This window comes from Hemiscyllium ocellatum, chromosome 29, assembly GCF_020745735.1.
Source record: "Hemiscyllium ocellatum isolate sHemOce1 chromosome 29, sHemOce1.pat.X.cur, whole genome shotgun sequence".
Taxonomy (NCBI): Eukaryota; Metazoa; Chordata; class Chondrichthyes; order Orectolobiformes; family Hemiscylliidae; genus Hemiscyllium; species Hemiscyllium ocellatum.
The window spans coordinates 9,811,003-9,835,006 of record NC_083429.1 but is presented as its reverse complement, the minus strand read 5'-3'; the positions used below and the strand labels follow the sequence as shown (position 1 = coordinate 9,835,006).

General features: G+C 46.5%; 1 non-coding gene across 1 annotated transcript; it reads right to left on the bottom strand.

The window, feature by feature from the left end:
- Nucleotides 1-16,645: 16,645 nt before the first annotated feature.
- trnai-aau (transfer RNA isoleucine (anticodon AAU)) lies at nucleotides 16,646-16,719 on the bottom strand. Its single transcript has one exon. It is a non-coding gene; the product is annotated as a tRNA-Ile (tRNA).
- Between the last annotated feature and the right edge of the window lie 7,285 nt (nucleotides 16,720-24,004).

Sequence of the window (24,004 nt, the reverse complement as noted above, 5' to 3'; positions counted from 1 at the left end):
ATTCTCTCTGAAGCTTCACTTGATGCTGTTTCCTCCTGGATTGGAGAACTGCATGTCTGAATGCTCCTTGTTACCATGGGGTGTGTTTAGGTGATGTTAGTATATTGGAACAGTTCATTTGTAGATGGTTTTGTATCCATTGTTCGGTTAAGGTTTCCAATAGTTAAGTTATTCTAAAATCCTCTTCATTTTGTGTGGATTTTCATCAGAGTGTTTAAATATATTGTGTTTTAATTAATGGTGAGTGGTTAGGCTAGTAACATCACATCTGGAAATTCCATTTCGCATCTGCCTTTAAAATAAGGAAAAGTTGGCATCCAAGCTACCTTCTTAAAATAGTTTGAGGCAGTCTGGTTGGTCTATAGCAAACTGGGGTTTCTTGTCTGATTCTAAATTGTCTGGGTTTGAATTACAATCCCTACAATGTGCAAACAGACCATTTGACCCCACAAGTCCACCCTGACCCTCCGAGGACTGACCTATCCAGAAACATTCCTCTACACTATTATTACACATTTACCCCGACTAAGGCATCTAACCCACACATCCCTGAAAACTACAAACAATTTAGCATGGCCAATTCACCTGATATGCACATCTTTAGATTGTGAGAGTAAACCAGAGCATCCAGAATACTTTCATGCAAACACTGGAGAGTATGCAACGGAGACTATTGAGTTCAAAAGTCACATATGGTAGTTGTTCCGGATGTTGATATCGATTGGTCTAAGCAGTGTTTTGTGTATAAAGATTCTTTCAGTCACTAAGAGTTCTCTGGGTGTGGAAGAAGTGAAGTTGGGTGTTATAGAAAAGGTAATGAAGACAAAGCTGGAGGAATTGACAAACAAGTTGGAGTTGGGGTTGCTTATATCTGTGAGAAAATGAGAGATAATTACAGCTATAGCTCAGCAATTACATTTGGTGGAACCGCCATCAGACTCTTTGGAAATGGCTGGAATTCAATTTCAAATGAGGCGCTGTGAACATGAGAAGGAATTGGAACCATTTAAATTAAAATGAGAAGTAGAAATAAAAGAAAAGGAAATGAAGAAGAAAGAGAGAAAGAGAGAGAAGAAAACCAGAGATTTTCAACTTCAAAAGTTAACAATTAGAGAGAAAAGTGGACATAGAAGGTGGAGATGAAGGCAGGCGGTAGGCTGGATGAGGAGGTTAGTGAGAATGAGCAACCCTTTAGTAGCCAAAAGCCTGATGGGGTTCTGTTTAAATATGCCCAGGCATTGTCTAAATTTGATGAGAAGGATGGAGAAGTCTTTTTAATTTCATTTGAGAAAGTGGCTAAACAAATGCAGTGATCAGTGACCATGTGGATTTAGTTGATCCAATCAGCGCTGGTAGGTATTGACATTCCTATCGGAGGAGGTATCTGGCCAGTAATGGGGGGTGAAGAAAGCCATCTGAAGGGCATATGAGCTTGGGCCAGAAGCTACAGACAGCGTTTCTGGAATCTAAGAAAAACCTCCCTCGTTAAGCGTGCATTGAATTTGAAAGAATCAAACAAAGTAATTTTGAAAGGTGGGTATTGGTATTAAAAACAGAGTAAAGGCTATGGCACTCTTAGAGAAATTCTTATTTTGGCGAAGTTCAACAATTCACTTCCTGCAGTCGTGAGAACTCGTGTGGAAGAGCAGAGAGAAGCAATGGCGAGATTAGAAGCTGAAATGGCTGATGATGATTGGGTTCAGAAATCAAAGTTTGGTTTCTGTGAGAGATGGAGGAGAATGTGTGATATCTTCTTAAAACATATACCTGTGAAAGTAAGGTTTACCGGCATAGACCAGGAGTAGCAGGTAAAGAGGTTATAGCATTAAGAGGTACATTCTTTTATGTAATTCTTTTATGCTGAGACATGAGGAGTAAGGTCATTCAGAGGGACTAGTGGAGAGATGAGGAGTGCTCCATTATGTAACGTGTGGTTGGAGTGCCCAGGGCAAACATCAACAGATTTATTCCACAATGGGGAAGGAGGCCTTGAGCTTGGTGTTGGCGTTCCAACATTTCAGCATTTAAATTGCGAATAACATACATGAGACAAATCTTGGTCACTGATCGTGACCCCTTAAAACTTTGGGGGCATTCAGGTGAAAAAATACCAGTCTGTTTCGAGTGAGTTTATTATTGCTGCCATTCAATTTGAAATTAGACAGGTGACAGGGCGAGAAAACTAAGTTTTGACACAGTCTGGAGACGTGGATGAAGAAAGGCAAAGGCATTCTGTGGCAGGAGTAAAATGATTGAAATCGAATCTCGTTGTGAACATTTATTTGCTCAAAGTCAATATTATATATATAATACATCATATATATATATATATATAAAAAATGCATTGCAGTCATAGAATCACAGAGTCATAGACATGAACAGCATGGAAGCAGACACTTCTATCCAACCCGTCCATGCCCCCAGATATCCCAACTCAATCGTGCCCCACCTGCCAGCACCCAGCCCATATCCCTCCAAACCCTTCCTATTCATATACCCATCCAAATGCCTCTTAAATTGTATCAGCCTCCAACAAATCCTCTGGCAGCTCATTCCATTCCATACACGTACCACCCTCTGCATGAAAAAGTTTGCCCCTTAGGTCTCTTTGATATCTTTCCCCTCTCACCCTAAACCTATGTCCTCTAGTTCTGGACTCCCCGACCCCAGGGAAAGACTTTGCCTATTTATCCTATCCATGCCCCTCATAATTTAGTGAACATTTATAAGGTCACCCCTCAGCCTTTGACTCTCCAGGGAAATTAGCTCCAGCCTGTTCAGCCTCTCCCTATAGCTCTAATCCTCTAGTCCTGGCAACATTCTTGTAAATCTTTTCTAAACCTTTTCAAGTTTCACAACATATTTCCGACAGGAAGGAGACCAGAATTGCATGCAATATTCCAACAGTGGCCGAACCAATGTCCTGTACAGCCGCAACATGACATCCCAACTCCTGTACTCAAAACTATGACCAATAAAGGAAAGCATACCAAACACCTTCTTCACTATCCTTTCTATCTGCTACTAATAGAGGAAGATTAGGAGGTCTAACATGAATCCATCTTTGTATATTGATAGATCAATTTATTAAAGGTGGAGTTGTGAGGATACTATCACTATAAAAAGGTTATTTTCTCTTGTTTTTTTTTTGAGAGGTTTTAAAGGCAGAGGTGCGGAACTGCTGTCTGAAAACAGTTTAAGTAAATAACTGAGGAGGCCTTTAGGTTTTATTAAAACGGTGATAACAATGGAAGGGCAGTGGCCAGCTCTCCCAGACCAGGGTTTCTCGTTTTGTTTTTGACTGCAGCATTCAGAAGCTGTTGGAGATCCCGGCAGGGTTAAAAGTTTCAATACACGATCCCCAGCTGCTTTTCTCTCTGAGATGGTTGTTGATGTTGATTTTTCCTGGATCAAAAAACTGCATGTAAGAATCTGTATGTGAATTTATCTTTGTGCCAAGCATTGTATACCAAGAAGGTACGGTATCTATTGTTTGTGTAAGTGTACCAACATATAAGCTCTCCCAAAATTTCTTTGATTGTATTTTAACTAAAGCATTTGAATAGATTATACTTGGCTTAATGTTGAGTGCTTTGATCAGTCACAACATATCTGGAAAATACACTTCACATCTCTCTTTCAAATAAGGAATGGTTTGGGTTTAAGCGGCCTTCTTAAAATATTTTGCGGGGATCTGGTCTGGTCCACAATATTTGTAGCCGAGGGGTTTCTGACTGACTCCTGTTATTGAAACGTTAGTGGAGTGGCTGGGGATGGTTTGCTGGGGCTTGTGCACTGAGCTGCCTCAGACATTCAGTGACACCGGAGGATTTGGTGACCCAACTTTGGATGGAGCATGGGGACTATGGTAACAGCATCTGGGTGTGTAACATGAACACCAGATGGAACAGAGGCTGCAGACAGGGAAAGCTCTGAAACCACGGAGTGAGTGTGTGTAGGTAAAGGGATCTGCTGTATCCACCCCGGGTTTTCCAGGAACAGCTTCCCAAGCCACACTTAACCCAGGAGCAGAGTGTGAGGGGATTTGGACTGAACAAGGAGCTGGTCACAGAGCGGTGTCACCTTCTTCAACACGACCTGCAGCTTCACACCAGGGGGAAGACAGTGCTGCCGGTGGCTATTAGGGTCACAGTTTCATTCAGCTTCTGTGATCCGAAACTTTCCAGGCCGGAGTCGGTGACAGTTCCATCATCTCCCAGTATCTCAACATCAATGTCACCATTCAGTGATGGAGGATGTATACGGTGGATGAGATCAATACATTGCTTCTCCCTCAGCGGGAAGCTGCCAGGTGTGTCCTTATTTTCCCAGTATAGTGGGATTCCTGAAGGTGTACATGGAATCTGCAGAGTAGCCAATAAATGGGGAGAGGTAGAGGAACTGAAGGAGCTCTCACTCGATTAATGTTCCAGTGTGTCCATGCACAATATATTATGTTGGTGAATACCCCTGTCCTGAAAGCAGCTACAGTTCCTTCATTCAGAAGCAGGCAGCCAATCCCATCTTCTACGGGTCTCCTTGTAGAAAGGAATGAATATATCTTGGATAAAGGCCGTCCCCTTGATACACATTTCAAAACACCATCCCTACCACCAACCAACCACAACAAAATATTCTATGTGAACGGAGAGCAATGTGGTCACTTGGAATGTCAAGGAGCAGATAATCAGGGATGGAGCACATCTCCCATGTCTGAACGGGTCTGAGTGAACCCCCCAGTACACAGTATCATTAAACCCTGTAATCCCTCTCCATTTCAGTAACATACTGCCTTCCATTATTCCTGTAAATGAAATTACAGGTTGTATTATGTTGTATTGCTCCTTCCAAATTATTATCCATTGCCTTGAACTTTCTGTATCTATTTGCAGACGCTCCACTCTCTCTTGATAATTTAATCTCTTGCTTATCCAAGCGACATCACCAAACTCAGTATCTGGATATCTGTTCCAACCTCCTGATCATTGATGTAGATTGTAAATAGTTGAGGTCCCCGCACTGGTCACTGTGTGACTCCACTGGTGACGTTCTGACAAACTGATTAAGACTGACTTATCCAGAGAGCCTGCTTCCTGTTTGATAGACAGTCCTCCCTCTATACTGTGTAACACGGTCGAAAGGCTGAGTGCGGACGAGGAGCATCAGTCAGGAATCCAACCCCTCGAACCAGCTCCGCCATTGAATACAATCATGCCTGATGTTATCGCGGCCTCTGTTCCACTCTCCTGCTATCACTCCATCCTAAGACACCTTATTTGCAGGAATCAGTTGAGGGAACTATCTCTGAGCTCCTTCCAACATAACAATACACTTTCTTCATTGAGTAGAAAAATTCTTTACACACTACTCCAATGTGATCTCACTAAGATCCTGTACAGAGGCAGCAGAAACATTACCAGGCTGCTGAAAGGTTCCCATCCAGTTTAGAGCAGTCTCAGCTCTCTAGGGTAATACACAGCATTGTTTAAAGTCATTGTCCTTTTGTACTCTACATGCATAACTCTAGAGAAAATCTCACAATAATGCTTGCGAAGAGCATGAATATCGTGGCGAGATGACCTCTAACATTAAGTTTAATTAGAATATGACCATGGGGGAGGAGAGGGAGGGGGTTCCAGAGTACTGGAGAACGTTTAATACAATTCCACTTCACTGTAATCATGATTTGGAGATGCCGGTGTTGGACTGGGGTGTCCACAGTTAAAAATCACACAACGCCAGGCTATAGTCCAACAGGTTTAATTGGAAGCACAGTAGCTTTCAGAGAACCGCACCTTCTTCAGGTGATTGTGGGGAACAAAATTGTAAGGCACAGTATTTATACCAAAAAGTACAGTATGATGTAACTGAAACTACACATTGAAAATTACCTTGATTGTCTGTTGAGTCTTTCATCTGTTCGAATACCATGATAGTTTAGCTTCTTCCGTGTGTAAATCAAAAAACCTTTTTTTTAAAGTTGCATTCTCAGGTTAACTGTAACAATTGGGTTAGTTACATAATATGTCGAAGGTGTTAGCGCTCTGTGTTCTCTGTCCATGACACGATTTTAGATCGATTCTAACCTAAAAAGTCAGATAACAGAGTTTTACTGTTTTTGAGCAAAGTACAATGTAACTCTGCAAGTACAAATTCACCCCACAAAATGTATGTGCACATGTGGGTCTTTGTGTCTGTCTGTGTGTATGTCTGTCTGGCTTGGGGGTTGTAAGTGTGAGAGAGAGTGTACGTGTGTGTAGTGATTGCAGAGTGCCTTAATTCTGTGAGGGGTGCATGTGTGAGTGTGGTGGTGTGTATGTGTCTGGGGTGGGGGTTTGCGAGTATCTGTGAGAGAGAGAGTATATGTGCCTGCATGAGTGTAGAGTGGTCTAAGTCTCTGAGAGGATGCATGTGTGAGTATGGGATTGTGTGTGTCTGTAAGGGTGTGCACGAGTGTCTGTGTGCATGTCTGTGTATATGTGTGTCCGTGTGTATGTGTGTATATAGGAGTGACTGTGTGTGTGTGTGTGTGTGTGTGTGTGTGTGTGTGTGTGTGTGTCAGTGTGTCTGAGTGTGTATATAGTGCATTGGTGGTCACCTGTAGTATGACATGAACACAAGGGCCCGGTTGACGCCCTCCCTATGGGTTCCGAACTTAGCTATCAGCCCCTGCTTGGCCACTTTTCGCTGTTGCCTGTCCTGAGGTCTGCCTTTGTGGATGATCACCCGAAGGTCCGAGGTCGAATGTCCTGTACCGTAGAAGTGTCCCGAACTGGGAGGCAACACTTCTGTCTGTTGATTGTTGTGTGTGCCCATTCATCTGTTGCCATAGCCTTTGCTCGGTTTCCCCAATGTACCATGCCTCCGGGCGCCCTTGCCTGCAACGTATAAGATAGACAATGTTGGCTGAGTCACATGAGTACCTGCCATGTACATGGTGGGAGGTGTCCTCACATGTAATGGTAATAACCATGTCGACATTCTGACACGTCTTGCAGCGCCTACTGTGACAGGGTTGTATGGAGCTGTCCTGAAAGCTGGGCAGTTTGCTATGAACATACGATCTGTTTGAGGTTTGACGCTTGTTTAAAGGCAAGCAGTGGAGGTGTGGGGAAGGACTTGGCAAGGTGCTCATCCTCGTTGATAATGTGTTGCAGGTCACGAAGAACATGGCATAATTTTTCAGCTCCTGGGAAGTACTGGGTACCCTGTCGGTTGCCACAGCAAGGTACCGTAGTGACTTCCTTAGGAGATAGACACGTGCTCCCTATAACAAAGTGACAAAAACTGAACACAATACTCCAAGTGCGGCCTTACCAAAGTCCTGCATAACTGCAACATGAATTTCCAACTTCCATACTCAATGTCCGGGCCTGATGAAGGTCAGTGTGCCAAATGCCTTCTTCACTGCCCTGTCTACATGCGACTCCACTCTCAGAGAACCGTTTGCACCTGCCTACCAAGGTCTCTCTGCCCACTACACTCCTTAAGGCCCTTCCATTAGCCGTGCAACTCCTACCTTGAGTTGAGATTCTAAAACATCACGCATCTATATTAAATTCCATTTGCCATTTCTCGGCCCACTTCCCCACCTGATTAAGGTCCTGCTGCAATTTCTGATAAACTTGCTCACTGATCATGCTCCCACTTATTTTAGTGTCATCTGTAAACTTACAAATCATACCTTGTACATTCTCAACCAAATCATAGATAACAAACAGCAATGGACCCAGCCTCCAGTCTGACAAGCATCCTTCCACTAAACCCGCTGCTTCCTACTATCAAGTCAACTGTGCATCCAATTGGCCAGTTCCCCAGCATTCCACGTGATGTAACTTTCCAGAGCAGCCTGCCATGTGGAACCTTATCAAAGGCCTTACTGATATCCATAGAGACTATGGTTACCGCTCGGCCCTCATCAACCTTTCTGGTCACTTCATCAACGAACTCTAACAGATGTGGGAAGCATGATCTCCCACTCACAAGTCTATGCTGACCGCTCCGAATCAAATCCTGTGTAAGTAATGGATGCAGTCAATGGAATGCTGTCCTTCATTGTAAGATGATTCAAGTACATAAGTAATGCCATCTTCCTGCTGTTAGGGCCTTGCTGAGACTGTGGTTGGAACACTCTCTACGGATTTGATCTCCTTTGTAAGGAATGATCTCCTTACCACAGACACGGGTGATGGTATCACGAGGATAGAGTGAAGAAGCTGAGTGTTTAATCAGTAGAGCTGTGAGAGAAGAAGAAACGGTGACGTTAAACAATAGGAGTGGCAGCGATCACTTACTTCCAAAAGAGACATTGACAGGGTGAGAAATTCCATACTTTACCCAGGATTGGTTGGTTTGATTTATTGTCACGTGTACTTCAGTACAGGGAAACGCTTTATTTATGAGCAGTGGAGGCAGATTATAGCAAACATGACCAGACAGATCATAGGGTGGAAATAGACTTGGACAGAGTAAGGCATACAGGTTACACTGAACAGGACGGGCACTAGACAAGATCAACATGAACAAGTTCAGCATTATTTGCACTCAGAGAGTCCATCCATCAGTCTAATGTGACTTTCCTAATAGTTTATATGCCTAAATTAACTCTCCCCACGTTGCTGTGCAGTCGGCGTGTGAACCCGTACTGAACGTCAGGTTGCTCACAATCCCCAACAGCAGCCACAATACCTTCCATCTGAAACAGGTAGCCATTCCCACCAGTTTCCACCCTACATAGAGAACACCAGGCTGTCTTCTCCGAGATGGAAGGTGCCTTCTTGAGACTTCACACAAGACATATGGCTTCCCTCCTCACTACGAGAAAACCCTGTTAAAGTCCCACGTGTGTATCATGACAGACGGAACTACGAGGAACAACGTGGAGCAGTCTGTCTGTGCAGCCTCTGCTCCACTTGCTCATCATGTTAGAGCATCAGTTAGGACACAGCGAGGACTGTTAATGCTGAAGATCAGAGTAGACTGTGGTTTGCTGGAAAAGCACAGCAGGAGAATCGACGTTTCGGGCATAAGCCGTTCATCAGGAATCAGCATCAATTACCTCATTCTGCCCCTGTGTAAGGGCATTAAGGTGGGAAAGGCCTCCTACAGTTCCTGTGTAAGTGACTCATGGGGCTGACTGGCTTCTTCCCTGTCCGATTGGACAGGGCCAAGGGCCTAACTGGTTACCCCTGGTTCCTGTATGACAGCTCGATGTGCTGACTAGTGTGATGATGCTGTAGCTTTAAGAGGTTATTTTGTTCTGGTTTCTTTTACGAGAGAGATTGAATGACTGTTCCCAAGCTGGCTAGTTAAGGCCACTTGAGTAAACAACTAGTGAGGCCTTAGGTTTATTTTAATGCAGATGGAATGGGTATGGTCAGCTCTCACAGATTAGGATTTCTGGGTTTTGGTTTCACAGTAACATCAGCAATTATTGGGGTCGCCACCGAGTTGAAAACTTTAGTGAATGTCTCCTGGCAGCTACTCTCTATGGATTTTCTCTTGGTGCTGTTTTTAAATCCTGAAATGGAGAAATATTTGTGTCATTCAGTGTCTGAATATTCCTTTTTGCCATGGGCTGTGTTCATGTGATTTTCCAGTATTAGAACGGTTCATTAGTAATAGTTCCTAGATCTATTATTGAATTAACTCGTCCAATATAATTAGGTTATTCTAAATTCTTCTTTCTTTGGTTTTATTTAATCTATTGTGTTTGAGTAAATTGTGTTATGCTTCACACCGAGTTGTTTGACCATTCACATTGCATCTGGAACAGACACTTCACATTTTCTTTAAAATCAGAAAACATTAGAGTCTAGACGACCACCTTCAAATATTGTTGAGGGGCTCTGGTGTGGCCCATCACCCTAGAATCCTTCTCCTCCTGAGTAATATGTTGGAGGCACTAAATGGGCTGTCCCTGTTCTTCTCCAATAGTGTCAATGGGCTGAACGACATCCTCATATTCCTGTGAAACCAGTGTGAGGTGTGGAATGAACTCTTATTTTACCGTGGTAACGTGCAGTGTCAGGCAATCCTTTATATGAATGTTACGGACTCTTTAAAAGCACAAGCCTCAATGGAGTCCATGTCTTGCTGCACATGGACACAATCCAGTTCAGAAGCTGACAGGGGCGTCAAATTAGTCTGAACATTGTTGAATCCTAAGTGAACATCCTCACTTCTGAACTTATGGTGGGGAGGGTGGGGGCGGGGAGACATTGATGAAGCAGCTGAAGATGCTTGTGAAGAGGAAGCTACCTTGAGGATCTCCCACAGAGGTGACCCAGGGCTGAGATGATGGACATCTTCCTTTGTGCCATGTTTGGCTCCAAACACTGGAGATTTTTCTCTGATTCCCATTAAGTTCAGATTTGTTAAGCTCCTTGATGTCAACAGAAGCCTTGATATCAGGACCAGTCATTTTTACCTGACCCCTTGTGTCAACCCCTTTTGTTCATATCAATAGGCCATGGTATATGAGCAGCAAGGGTTTTCTTCAAACAGGTGGGATTGAATGTCACGATTTCTCTTCTCAAGAGTGTTCGGGGAGCTAGATGACTGAAAGTATTTGAAGAGGAGGTAGATGGAGATTGACCTGTCAGAGAGGTGAGGGCGATGAAGAATTGGGTATGAAAGAGGATTTGAGACCAAGAGCAGATCAGCCATGATCTTAGTGAAGGGCAAGGCAGGTTTGAGGAGTGAACGACCTGTCCCTGTGTCTGATGTTCCCACATTCTGTTCTTAGAAAGTTAGTGGGTGATATTTTCATAAATGTTCTGTTATTGAATGTTGTCATCAGGGAGACAAGAAGATTTTGTGAGCCATCGCTGGGTGAGGTATGGGGGCTGTATTCATAGTGAATTTGGGTCTACAACATGACCAACAAATGGAGTACAAGTTTCAGAGAGGGGAAGTTCTGTAAAGAGAGCTGAGGGGCCTCTTTCATACCCAGCCTGGGTTTTGCAATTACATTTCTCAAATCAACTCAAAGTGTGTGGGACAGCCTCGAAGGGCCGAATGATCTCCTCTGTTTCTGTGCACCAGTTTATAAACGTAAGAAATGTCTCAATGCTCCTGCCTAACAGGTTTAATGGGCTGAATGGAACACAGGAACACGGGATTGAGGGACAGCAGCAAGTCATTAGAAACGTTGAACCTTCTCCACCAGGTACTAAGATCAGGTTGTGGTCTCAGCCCCACTTTCCTGTCTGTGTCCCATTATCCATGACTCAGTTCTCTGTCAAATATTTCACTAACGCAACTTTCAATCAATGTGAACATAGAGGCACGATAAACTTCCAGTGAAGAGGATTCTGATTTGAAAGGTACTTCCAGAATTTTTCGTCATCCCTCTTATAGAATCAGAGTCATGCAGAATACAAACAGACCCGTTAGCCCAATCGGTTCACTCTGATCAGATATCAATCTGATCCAGTCCCATTTACCAGCATTTGGCCAATATCCCTCCTCTTTCAGATACTTTTTAAATGTGCGATTGTAACCGCCTTCACCACTTCCTCTGACAGTACTTCATGTGCACACACCACTCTCTGTGTGAAACATTTACCTTCAGGTCCCTTCTAAATCATTCGCCCTCTTGCCTTCAAGATATGCTCTCCTGTTCTGGACTCCCCTATCCTGGATGTTCAGAATATCCATGCCCCTGATGATTTTATAAACCTCTATAATGTCACCCTTCTGCCTCTGACACTCCGGGGGAAACACCTCAAACTAATCAACCTCTCCCTAAAACTCAAACCTCCAATCCTGGGACATCCGTGTAAATCTTTTCTGCAGAAAACCAAGGTATACGCAGTATTATTAAAGTGGCCTTACCAACATCCTGTACAGATGCAACATGTCACCACAACACCTATACTCAATGCTCTGACTGAACAAGGCAAATTTGTAAAATGTGTTCTGTACCGCACTGTCTGCATTCGACTCCACTTTCAAGGAACAATGTACCTGCAGCCCTATGTCCACTTGTTTCACAACACTCACCAGGCCCTTACTATTAAGTGTATAATTTCTGCTCACAAGCCTCCAGTCTGAAAAATATCCCTCTTCCTTCAAACCAATTGTGATGAGCTTCTTCTGTATCCCATGTGACCGAACCTTACTAATCTGCCTACCAACCAGAATGTTATGAACACCTTGCTGAGGTCCATATTGACAATGTCTACCAAACTGCCTTCATCAATCTTCTTTGTCACCTCTTCATAAAACTCAACCAAATTAATGAGACATGATTTCCCATGCAGAAAGCCACGTTGACTCACCTGATCAGCCCTTACCTTCCCAAATGTATGTCATTGCTATCCCTCAGAATCCCCTCCAACAACTTACCCACCACCGACATCAGGCTTACCGGTCCCATTTCTCGTCCCACTCCTCCACTGCTCACAACAAATGTTAAATGTAACCAGGTCGGTGATATGGCCGATGATGTCGGTCTCAGACTGGGTCAGGGTCAGTTTTAGGAACAAGTCAGTCTACTTTATTTAATCTGCTCAAATAACACGTTTATGATGCAGAGCAATGTTACTCCAAATATGATGGAATGATGAATGGATGAATGGCAAATTGTTTGGATATTGCAAATAAAGAATCGATATTTCCCGTTCTCACACACACACACACACACACACACACACACACACACACACACACACACACACACACACACACACACACACACACACACACACACACACACACACACACACACCCCAAAATCTCTGCAATTTCACGTTGCAAGAACCTTGTCCAAATATTAGTGTAACTCATGACAAAAGGAAAAATTGCCAGATTGTCCAAAATGTTATTCTGCTTCTCAAGATATTGTACTCACACAGCTGCTAGCAATGGGATTTTATCCTGGGAGAGTTGGATTTGGCTGAATTCCCTTTGCATTAGACTGGCAGGAGGTTCCAGGTTAGCACAGTGGCTCAGTAGTTCACACTGCTGCCTCACAGCATCAGGGGCATGGGTTCAATTCCAGCCTCGGTCAACTATCTGCGTGGATTTTGCATCTTCTCCCCTTGTCTGCGTGAGCTTCTGATGGGTGCTCCCGTTTCCGCCCACAGCCCAAAGCTGTATAATTCAAGTGGATTGGTCAAATAGTCCATAGTGTTCAGCGATTTCTACTTTAGGTGCACTAGTCAGTGGTAACTGTAAGGGCATGGGAAGGTTACTCTTTGGAAGGTTAGTATGGACTTGTTGGGCCAAAGGGCTTGTTTCCACACAGCAGCAATTCTATAAAAATAAGAATGGTAACAATAACAGGAGAGTTTTGTTTTAGCTCGTACACGTTACTGTGATGAGGAATAATGAAAGAGAGAGAGTGAATTCGGCCGTTTCTTCTTGGGCAGATGACATTTTCTCCCTCTCTGAGTTGAATCACACAATAATGTCATTCTCTCCCAAACTGGACCATGTGAGGTCTGCATGTACATTGTCCAAACTATGTCTCCATCACATTCCCTGTTCCATGTCGGTGCATCATTGCTGCTGTCATACACAGAGCCATACCCTGAGCAGAAAATGGTCGATTTGAAGAAATGTTTACATGGCCCTGCGTCATGAAAAAAATGTTTAATGTATTCAGAATACATAGAACATAGAACAGTCCAGCACAGAACAGGCCCTTCAGCCCACCATGTTGTACTGACCATTGATCCTCATGTATGCACCCTCAAATTTCTGTGGCCATATGCATATCCAGTAGTCTCTTAAATGTCCCCAATGACCTCGCTTCCACAACTGCTGCTGGCAACGCATTCCATGCTCTCACAACTCTCTGTGTAAAGAACCCACCTCTGACATCCCCTCTATACTTTTCTCCAACCAGCTTAAAACTATGACCCCTCGTGTTAGCCATTTCTGCCCTGGGAAATAGTCTCTAGCTTTCGACTGTATCTATGCCTCTCATAATCTTGAATACCTCAATTAGGTCCCCTCTCCTTCTCCTTTTCTCCAATGAAAAAGGTCCGAGCTCAGTCAAACTCTCTTCACAAGATAAGCCCTCCAGTCCAGGCAGCATCCTGGAAAACCTCCTCTGAACCCTCTCCAAAGCATCCACACCTTTCCTATAATAGGGTGACCAGAACTGGACGTAGTATTCCAAGTGCGTTCGAACCAAAGTTTTATAGAGTTGCAACAAGATCTCACGACTCTTAAACTCAATCCCCCTGTTAATGAAAGCCAAAGCACCATGTGCTTTCTTAACAACCCTGTCCACTTGGGTGGCCATTTTAAGGGATCTATGTACCTGCACACAAAGATCTCTCTGTTCCTTCACACTGCCAAGAATCCTATCCTTAATCCTGTACTCAGCTTTCAAATTTGATCTTCCAAAATGCATCACATCTCATTTATCTAGGTTGAACTCCATCTGCCACCTCTCAGCCCATCTCTGCACCTTGTCAATGTCCCGCTGCAGCCTACAACAGCCCTCTGTACTGTCACTGATACCTCCAACCTTCGTGTCATCTGCAATCTTGCTGACTCATTCTTCAATCCCCTCATTCATGTCATTAATAAAAATTACAAACAGTAGAGGCCTAAGGACAGAGCCCTGTGGAACATCACTCACCACAGACTTCCAGGCAGAATTTTTTTTTTCCACTACCACTCACTGCCTTCTATTGGCCAGCTAATTCTGTATCCAAACAGCTAACACAAATACCTGTGTTAAAATGAATGTTTTGTTTTATCAAATACCGAAATTGCTGGAAAGGCTCGGCAGGACTGTCAGCATCCAGATGCCTTTTACATGATGGAGTTGTACCAGCCTCCACCACTTCCTCTGGCAGCTCATTCCATACACACACCACCCTCTGTGTGAAAAGGTGCCCCTTAGGCCTCTTCAAAACCTTTCCCCTCTCACTTTCCACCAATGTCCTCTAGTTTTTGACGCCCCTAACCTGGGGAAAAACCTTGACTACAAACCCTATCCATGACCGTTCTGATTTTATAAACCTTTACTGCTGCGAAATGTGACTTCAATCAACACGAATGGCTGTACTTTCAATAATCCCGGGCCAAAATGCTGAAATTCAACACCCACACCTGTTCTTTCTCCATCAAGTCACAATTCTAAAACCAGTTTCATCAGTTTGTTCAGATATATTAGGAGACACTTCTGTGGGATTTACACCTAGACCTTTGTGCCCGGAGGTAGGGACACGAGCACCACTCGGCAATACCCATAAAGCTGGAACATTATTCTCCTGTGTGTTTGTTCATCAACCTGTCCTGACATGCTGTGACATACCTCTGCAACAGGCAGGACATGAATCCACAGCTTCTGGTCCAGAGCTAGGAACACTACCAAACAATTTCAGGAATTGGAATCAAACCCTGAGCCATGGCTCAGAGACAGGGACACTACCCACTACACTACTGTACCCAGATTTTGGGTCACATTTTAAGGGGCAGCGTTCAGCTCGGTGTGGATTTATCATAATCAGGTTACCATTACTGAACTACACAAAATATTTTGTTTTGTTAAACAATTGCAAGATCAAAATTAACTATGAACATCTTTAATCGCTATTATCTGTAGTCTGCAATATTAGGGAATGAAATCCTGCAGGCATACTCTGCCCAATGAAGGGTCTCAAATAGATATTTATTACTGAACACCAGACACGGAGAAGGACCATAATTTCTTGTCCCAAAATACCGATCAGTAGAACGCAACTCTCACGTGTGTCTGCCCTCTGCTAAAACCATGAAAGCATACCAGGCCGCTGATTACTGTCCAGCCTCTCCTCCCCACTGACTGTGTCTGCACTCCATCCCTCCTCCCCCTAACCACACAAGGCAAACCAAGCTCAGGGTCTTTGTGAAAATCAAGGCCGGAGTGTGCAGGCCTCCTGGAGAGGGGGAGGGGCATTTTCAAATTAAACGGGGAAGGTGAGGAGGTGGTAATATCACTCACTGACCGAGGCGTGGCAGATGGATTTTAGTTTGGATTAATGCGAGGTATTGGATTTGGTAAATCAAACAAGAGGAGGACTTATACAATTAAACGTAGGGCCTTTGGCAGTGTTGTAGAACAGAGACCTCGGCCATCAGATTTAATACATTAAAAGTTGCATCTCATATAGATAATGTGGTTAAGAAGGTGTTTAACACACTTGTCTTCAATGGTCAGACCTTTGATTATCGGAATTGGGACGTCATGTGGAGGTTGTACAGGATATTGGTGAGACCTCTTCTGGAATACTGTGTCCAGTCTGGACATTCCATAGCCTCTGGGTGAAACAGCTGCCCCTTAGGTCACTTTTAAATGTTCCTCCTCTTACCTTACAACTATGTCCTCTAGTTTTGATCTACTACCCTTTAGATTAGACCTACAGTGTGGAAACAGGCCCTTCGGCCCAACAAGTCCACACCGACCCGCCGAAGCGCAACACACCCATACCCCTACATTTACCCCTTACCTAACACTACGGACAACTCACCTGACCCGCACATCTTTGGACTGTGGGAGGAAACCGGAGCACACCCACGCAGACACGGGGAGAACGTGCAAACTCCACACAGTCAGTGGGGAATTGAACCCGGGTCTACAGGCGCTGTGAGGCAGCAGTGCTAACCACTGTGCCACCGTGACAGAGCACAGCTGACGAGACGGTCAGTGTGGGGATTGAACCCACGACCTTGGCGTTATTAGCACCATGCTCTAACCAGCTGAGCTAATCGACCGACAACTAGAGGGCATAGGTTTAGATTAGATTAGACTTACAGTGTGGAAACAGGCCCTTATAAAATAATTTGACGATTCACTTTGATATTATTGACCTTGATATTATTAAGCTGGAGAGGGTTCAGAAGAGATTAACCTGGGTGTTGCTGGAAAAGGAGGGATTGAGCTTCAAGGAGAGATAATTATTTGAGACAGAAGCTGGCTTGTGTGTGGAATAAACTTGCGTAAACAGGGACAGTTACAACGTTTAAATGACATTTAGATCAGTACATGGATGAGACATCCGTTTGGATGGTGCTGTGAGCAGCTGCCCTCTCCCCCCCTCTCCCCCCCTCTCCCCTTCTCTGAATGGATCCTTGTTGGTTTTCACACTCTGCCAATGCCGTGCAGTGGCGTGTGGAGGTCAGCAGAATGAGGCATTGCATCACTTTCAGCAGCACAGAGACAGCCAGACCTGCCCCACACAGAGACACACAGATACACACACAGCAATTGTTAGGGGACGGCATAGATCTCATCTGGTAATTTAAACTAAACATAATTAAATGCTCAATTCGCCTCGTAAACAGGTAAAGTATGAGTGACAGAGAACTCCCAAATTCCACTGTTGAAATACAAACAACAATGTATTTTTAACACGGAAAGTGAACTGAAAGAGACCCTCTATCTCTTAACTGCTTATAACCCAACTCCAGCTCTACAGCAATATACTGTTTCTGTTTCTGCCATCCTCTCATATCACAGGTTCTCCGAGATATCTCAGTAAGCTCTCAGTTCAGAGCAGCATTCACCCTCGCTTAAAGGTACAGTACACACTTTCACCTTCATCCCATGATACCCTGATGAATATAGATAAGTGGAACCTATCCGATTTCTTTTTCTCTGTGGTTTGTCAATATTTCATCTACTCTGTCGCGTATGTGTCAGGGTTTTTGTTGCTCCATTGACAGTATGTCATTATTCGACTCTGTCCGTGGGAATATATCAATATTTCACTTGCTCACACTCGTGTATGTGGGGCAGGATTTCAGTTGTTTCATAGGACTGTGACACTATGACAATCTTAACGTTTGTAAATGGTACCAAACCTGCAGGAATTGTAAAGTCTATGGAGGACAGTGTGGAACTCTAACAGGACAGTGACACGCTGGTAGACGGGGATCAATGCAGAGCAGTGTGAGGTGATGCACTTTGGTATGAAAGATAAAGAAAGACAGTTTAAAACAGGCTGTGCCATGATAAAGGGGCTGCAGGAACAGAGGGCACTGGGTGTATATGAGCACAGATTGTTGAAGATGTCAGGACAAGTGGGGAGAGCAGTAACTATCACAGATTAGTTTCAGTATCTGAGCTGTTTACAGGGGGAGGTGTAGGAGGGAGTCTCCGTGCTCCCTTCCTGGGAGGTGGGTGGTGACGATGTGTTGTGAGCCCACCCTCCTGCCCCCCCGAGACGGTGGGGAGTCCATTTGTACCAGCTCAACACAGAAGGGAGATGACATCAGGGCCACGGCTTCTAAGTTGTGCCGGGGGGAAACGGAGCTGCCAGTGGGTTTAAAGTGAGAATTGCCCTTCACTGAACATTGCTCCTTACTCGGTCGGTAGGACGTGGATGTTTCAGAATCTCCACACGAGGCGCCCCGGTCCTCTCCAGCTCCTACCAAGGTCCTCCCCCGCCCCCCCCCCCATGGCTGGGGGAGGGGAGTGAGGGAACTGATATCAGGCACTCTACCACCCGGCTTGGCCCTTTCTGTCCTACTCCAGGCTGTTTCTCCAGGAATGGGAGAAAGGGAGGGAGGGATGGTGGGGGTGGGTGGTCCTGCTGTTAGTGCTGGTGCAGTTGAGGATAATGGCTAATCGTGAGGTTTTCAGAGGGAGTCTGTCGTCAGTGTTGTATCCATGCAGTGTAATTGATGTGGGGGGTAAAGTGGACGGGGTGACAGAGAGAGAGAGAGAGAGAGACAGAGAGAGAGAGAAGGTGCTGCATGCAACAGTGACAGTGTTGGAGCATTAGCCTTATTCGGGGGTCGGTGCTGTAACAGATATACCGTGAGTGTGAGGGAGCAGAGAGAATACAGTGACCCTTATCCTGACAGAGCGGCGAAGGTTATTGATGCTTGTCCTGTATTGCCGGACATTTCTTCAGACCGCAGATACTGCATTGAACTGGGTGGGGAGCACAGACCACGCTCGGTGAGTCTGGTGGTGTGGCTCCCTCTGGGAAGAGAATTGTCACCCTCTGTACTTGCACATCCACCAGGACCTCCGTGCCCCTGTCGACAAACCGTGGTGTAATTGCCCCTTATCTGCCATGCTCGGGGTAAATTGTACAAGGTAGCTCCAAGCTGAGAAAGATCAGCCGTGTGCCCATTGGCCTTTTAAAGATGGCACCAGTGCCAGGGATCATGGAATATCCTGGGGTCCCCGGGCGACTGTGAGTCCCTCCAGCCATGATGGGTGGGAGAATCGGGCTGGTACTGAATGAGAGGGACACCATGGTGGGGGTGTGGGGGGTGGGGGGATCGTCAATGCGTTTGAGTTTAATAAGATAGCACCAGGAATCCAGCTTGGCCTCGTACAGATAATCTCTCTGTCACACTCAATGACAATGGCACTGAGGCAAATTATTGTTAGAATCAGCCCAGTGAGTCAGAGATTCTGTTGTAACTACTCCCATTTACAAAGCTGTAGAACAAATGCTCATTCAAAACTCTCCATCATTTCACCTCACACCAATCTCCCTTTTTCCCTGAAGACAAACGGAGTTTGGAAATTGTCTGTATTTTGGTCTAAATTGTGGTCCCTTTCCTGGGAAGACGGGCTCATGTTGCAGGATGTTATCGAAGTGTCTACGTTTCAGCATTCAGAAACCTGGGAGCACATCCTTCCATGACACTGTCTCTCGGTCTCCCCATCTCTGTCTATACCCCAAACCCCTCCCATGTGGTGATATTTAAACTGATTCCTCCGCCGTCTCTCTCTGGCAGTGATGTTCACACCCTCAGCACCCCCTTGTCATAGCACAATATAGATATGGAACTGTAAATGGGTGTGAGCTGGAGGTCCTTTCACCAAGTTGGGCAGGGATCGAACACAGTGTTACTGAGAAATGTATTTGGGGAATGTACACAGTCCTACATGCTGGGAGGTTAACTGCTCCTGGGTTACAGATCAATGCACTGGGGTGGTGTACACAGTCCGACATGCTGGGAGTGTAACTGCTCCTGGGTTACAGATCAATGCACTGGGGTGGTGTACACAGTCCTACATGCTGGGAGGGTAGCTGTTCCTGGGTTTCAGATGAATTCACGGGTGATCACTGCACAGGTCTCTTTGCTGGTCAGACTGTCTGGTTGAGGTTTATAGCTAAAGCAGTTATGTGGTCAGTACAGCTCCCGGTGCTGGACAGATATGTAGCCTGTGCACAGTACATCATGTTGTGGGCTGGGTAGGGGTGAAAGTTGATGGACAGGTCGCGGAGTTCCCCGGAACGTTCTGTCCCCGACATTCTATAACTGACGTTCCCCAGAACGTTCTGTCCCTGACATTCTATAACTGCCATTCCCCGGAACGTTCTGCCCCTGACATTCTATCACTGACATTCCCCGGAACGTTCTGTCCCTGACATTCTATAACTGACATTCCCCGGAACGTTCTGTCCCTGACATTCTATAACTGACATTCCCCGGAACGTTCTGTCCCTGAAATTCTATAACTGACATCCCCTGGAACGTTCTGTCCCTGACGTTGTTTGTTTGTGAACGGCCGGACGTCAGTGAATTGAACAAACGATAAGATCCCGAGGGAAGAGATCCCGTTCCAGGGAGAAAGAGACACTGTTCCGAAGGTCCCTCGGGCAGTTAAAGGGGTGAATACGTTTTCCCTGCATTTACATTTCTTCACGACACAGGATCGACCACAATTTAGGCCAAAATACAGACAATTCCCAAACTCCGTTTGTCTTCAGGAAACTGGGAGAGAATCCTTCAGGACAGCAACGTTCCCACCCTCTGTATCAGGAACTGGGATGGAGTGACCTGTGTCTGCTCTCGAGTGATCGCGTGTGTGGGAATGTTCTAGAAACCATCTGTCCTTATGGATGTGTCTCTGTGTGTTTGGGGAGGGAGGGTTTCTTGTGGTTTATGTCACATTTTTGTCAGTAATTCTGACATTCCCATTTGTTATTCCAGTTCTAATTTTTTTAATAAATCCCTGAATACAGGGACACATTTGAAAATCTCACTGGGTCCCCGATCAAACGGGTCCCTTTGCCTCCAGGCTGATGGATAATGGGTTTGTTTTCCTTCCTCACGGTTAACGTAGTGACCATCTACGTCCTGCTTTATAACGATTGTGGATTGTCTCCATGTGTCAGACGTTACCTGGGGGCCATGGCAGCAGTGGATCTCCTGGTCATTATCCTCGACCTGATCCTGAGACACATTCCCATTGTTTATCGGGAACAGTTTCATTTCCTGTGGCACTCCGTCCCCGTGTGTAATATCCACGCCGTCCTGCTTTATGCAGCCACTGACTGCTCTGTCTGGTTCACCGTCACTTTCACCTTTGATCGGTTTGTGGCCATTTGTTGCCAGAAGCTGAAAAGTAAATATTGCAGTGAGAAAATGGCGGCTGTGGTTCTGGGAGCAGTGACTGTGCTGAGCTGTTTAAAGAATGTTTTCTGGTATTTTTTGCTCGAGGCTCGGTATCGGATGGAGAACGCCCCCTGGTTTTGTGATGTAACAGACGCTGTTGCATTCTCCAGTGTCTGGGTCACAATCGAGTTCCTCCACTACATTCTAACCCCATGTGTCCCATTTCTCCTGATTCTGCTGCTCAATGTTCTCACCGTCAGACACATTTTAGTGACCAGCAGAGCTCGCAGGAGACTCCGCGCTCACACCAATGGGGACGCTCAGTCTGACACAGAAATGAGAAACCGAAAAAAATCCATCATTTTACTGTTTGTGATTTCGGCCAATTTCATCCTATTATGGTCAACGTTAATGCTGTATTCTATATGGGCCCGGATGTATAATATTGGGTATGGGTCTGTGCATCTCCATTCCTTTGTGCAGGAATTGGGCTTCATGCTGCAGCTCCTCAGTTGCTCCACAAACACCGCGATTTATGCCGTGACCCAGACTAAGTTCAGGCAGCAGCTGAAGAATGTGCTGAAATATCCCTTCACCCAAATCCATCCATCCATGAAATTCCCTCATTAATCACACCATTCGAATTTTCTCATTTCAGTTCAGTGTTTCAGCGATGGAGCAGCCTGTCGTTGTGGTAACAGACTGAGGGGAGCGCTGGTTTGCCCATCCTTATCCCACAAGGGGGGTTACAGGGAAACATTTCAATGTTTCTCACAACTCAGGGGCCAGTGAGAAAAGGCACCATCCCACTGACTGTATCCATCACTTTCATTTGTAACCAATAAAAATGTTGATGAAAGCGTGCCGAGCAGCAGAGTGACCGATGTTGTTGTGTGTCTTTGTGTTGGAGACGCTGAGCTGGAGAGAGACAGACTCAGCCCCGAGTCCTGGTCCTCAGGGAAGGGGAGGGCACCGCGCCCTGAGCTCAGGAGCTGGGTTTAACTCCCTCTATTCCCCCAACTCCAACCTGGCCTCCCCATTACCTCTCCCCTACTGTTACTCCACATTTCTCCCTCTCTCTCCCTGCACACTCACTCTTTCTCACAACCTCCCCCTTTCACTCTCCCTCGTTCTCCCTCTCACACCAACCGCCCCAACCCCGGTTTCTCCACCTGCCTCCACTCTTCACTTTCCCCTCACCCTCACACTCTCTGTCCTGCCCGTCTCTGCCTCCCTCCAGCAGTTCCATCTCTACCCCATCTCACCACTCACCAACCCCTACCACACACAGCCTCAGGACCAACCACACCCCACCTCCAGTCTCGGGGTCAGAGGGAGAGGGAAGGAGCAGGGAGAAAGAGTGTGTCTGAGAGAGAGGGAGGGACAGGAGGGAGAGAGATTCAGTCAGAGAGAAACGGAGGGACGTGGGCAGAGAGAGAGACACTGATTGGGGGCGGTTGAGAGTGAGAGAAGGTGGAGAGAGAGTGAAGGAGCAGGGAGAAGAGGGGGGAAAGTGAGGGATAGGGTGAGAGAGGGTAGGGCGGGAGAGGGAAGGGAGAGAGGGAGGGGGAGGGCAAGAGAGGGTGAGGGCGAGATAGTGGAGGGCAAGGCGTAAGGGCGAGAGAGGAGAAGGCGAGAAGGGATGGCAAGGGAGGGGAGGAAAGGCGGGGAGGGCGAGACGGAGAGAGAGGGAATGGAGGGTGAGAGAGGGGGAGAGAGGGAGGGGATGAAGAGAGTGAGGGGAGGGCGAGAGAGGGGAGGGTGATGGAGGGGATTGAGAGGAGGGCGAGAGGGAGTGAGAGGGCGAGAGAGGAGAAGGAGGGAGGGAAGGGCGAGAGAGGGGAGGGCGAGAGAAGGGAGGTAGGGAAGGGAGGAAGAGAGGGAGGAGGGGGTGAGAGGAAGAGGGTGGGGAGGGAAGGGAGGGCGAGAGGGGAGAAGGAGGGAGGGGAGGGCGAGAGAGGGAGGGGAGGGGAGGAAAGGCGGGGAGGGTGAGAGGGAGAGAGAGGGCGAGAGAGGGGGAGGGAGGGAGGGGAGGGGGAGAGAGGGGGAGGGTGAGAGGGGGGAGAGGGAGGGGAGGGAAGGGAGGGCGAGAGTGGAGACGGTGGGAGGGGAGGGTGAGAGAGGGAAGTGAGGGAGGGGAGGGAAGGCGGGGAGGGTGAGAGAGAGAGGGCAAGAGAGGGGAGGGAGGGAAAGGTGAGAGAGGGGGAGAAGGAGGGGAGGGAGGGAGAGGGCGAGAGAGGAGGAGAGGGGGAGGGAGAGAGAGAGCGGGGAGAGGGAAGAGAGGGGAGAAGGAGGAGAGGGCGAGGGAGGGTCGAGTTTGAGAGAGTGGAAGACGAGAAACGGAAGGGTGAGGGCGAGAGAGGGGAGGGAGAGAGAGACAGTAGGGCGAGAGAACAGAGCCCGAGAGAAGAGGAGGGCGAGGGAGAGGAGGGCGGAGAGAGGCAAGTGCGAGAGAGGAGGGGGCGAGAGAGGGGAGGGGAGGAAGGAGAGGGGAACGTGAGAGATGGGGTGGGCGAGAGAGGAGAGGGAGGGGAGTGACGGGAGGGCAAGAAGGAGGGAGAGGGCGAGAGAGGAGAAGGAGGGAGGGGAAGAAGAGAGGGAGGGGAGAGCGAGAGAGAGGAGGGTGAAAGAGAGGGAGAGGGAGGGGAGGGAAGGGAGGGCGAGGAGGTAAATGAGGGAGAGAGGGCGAGAG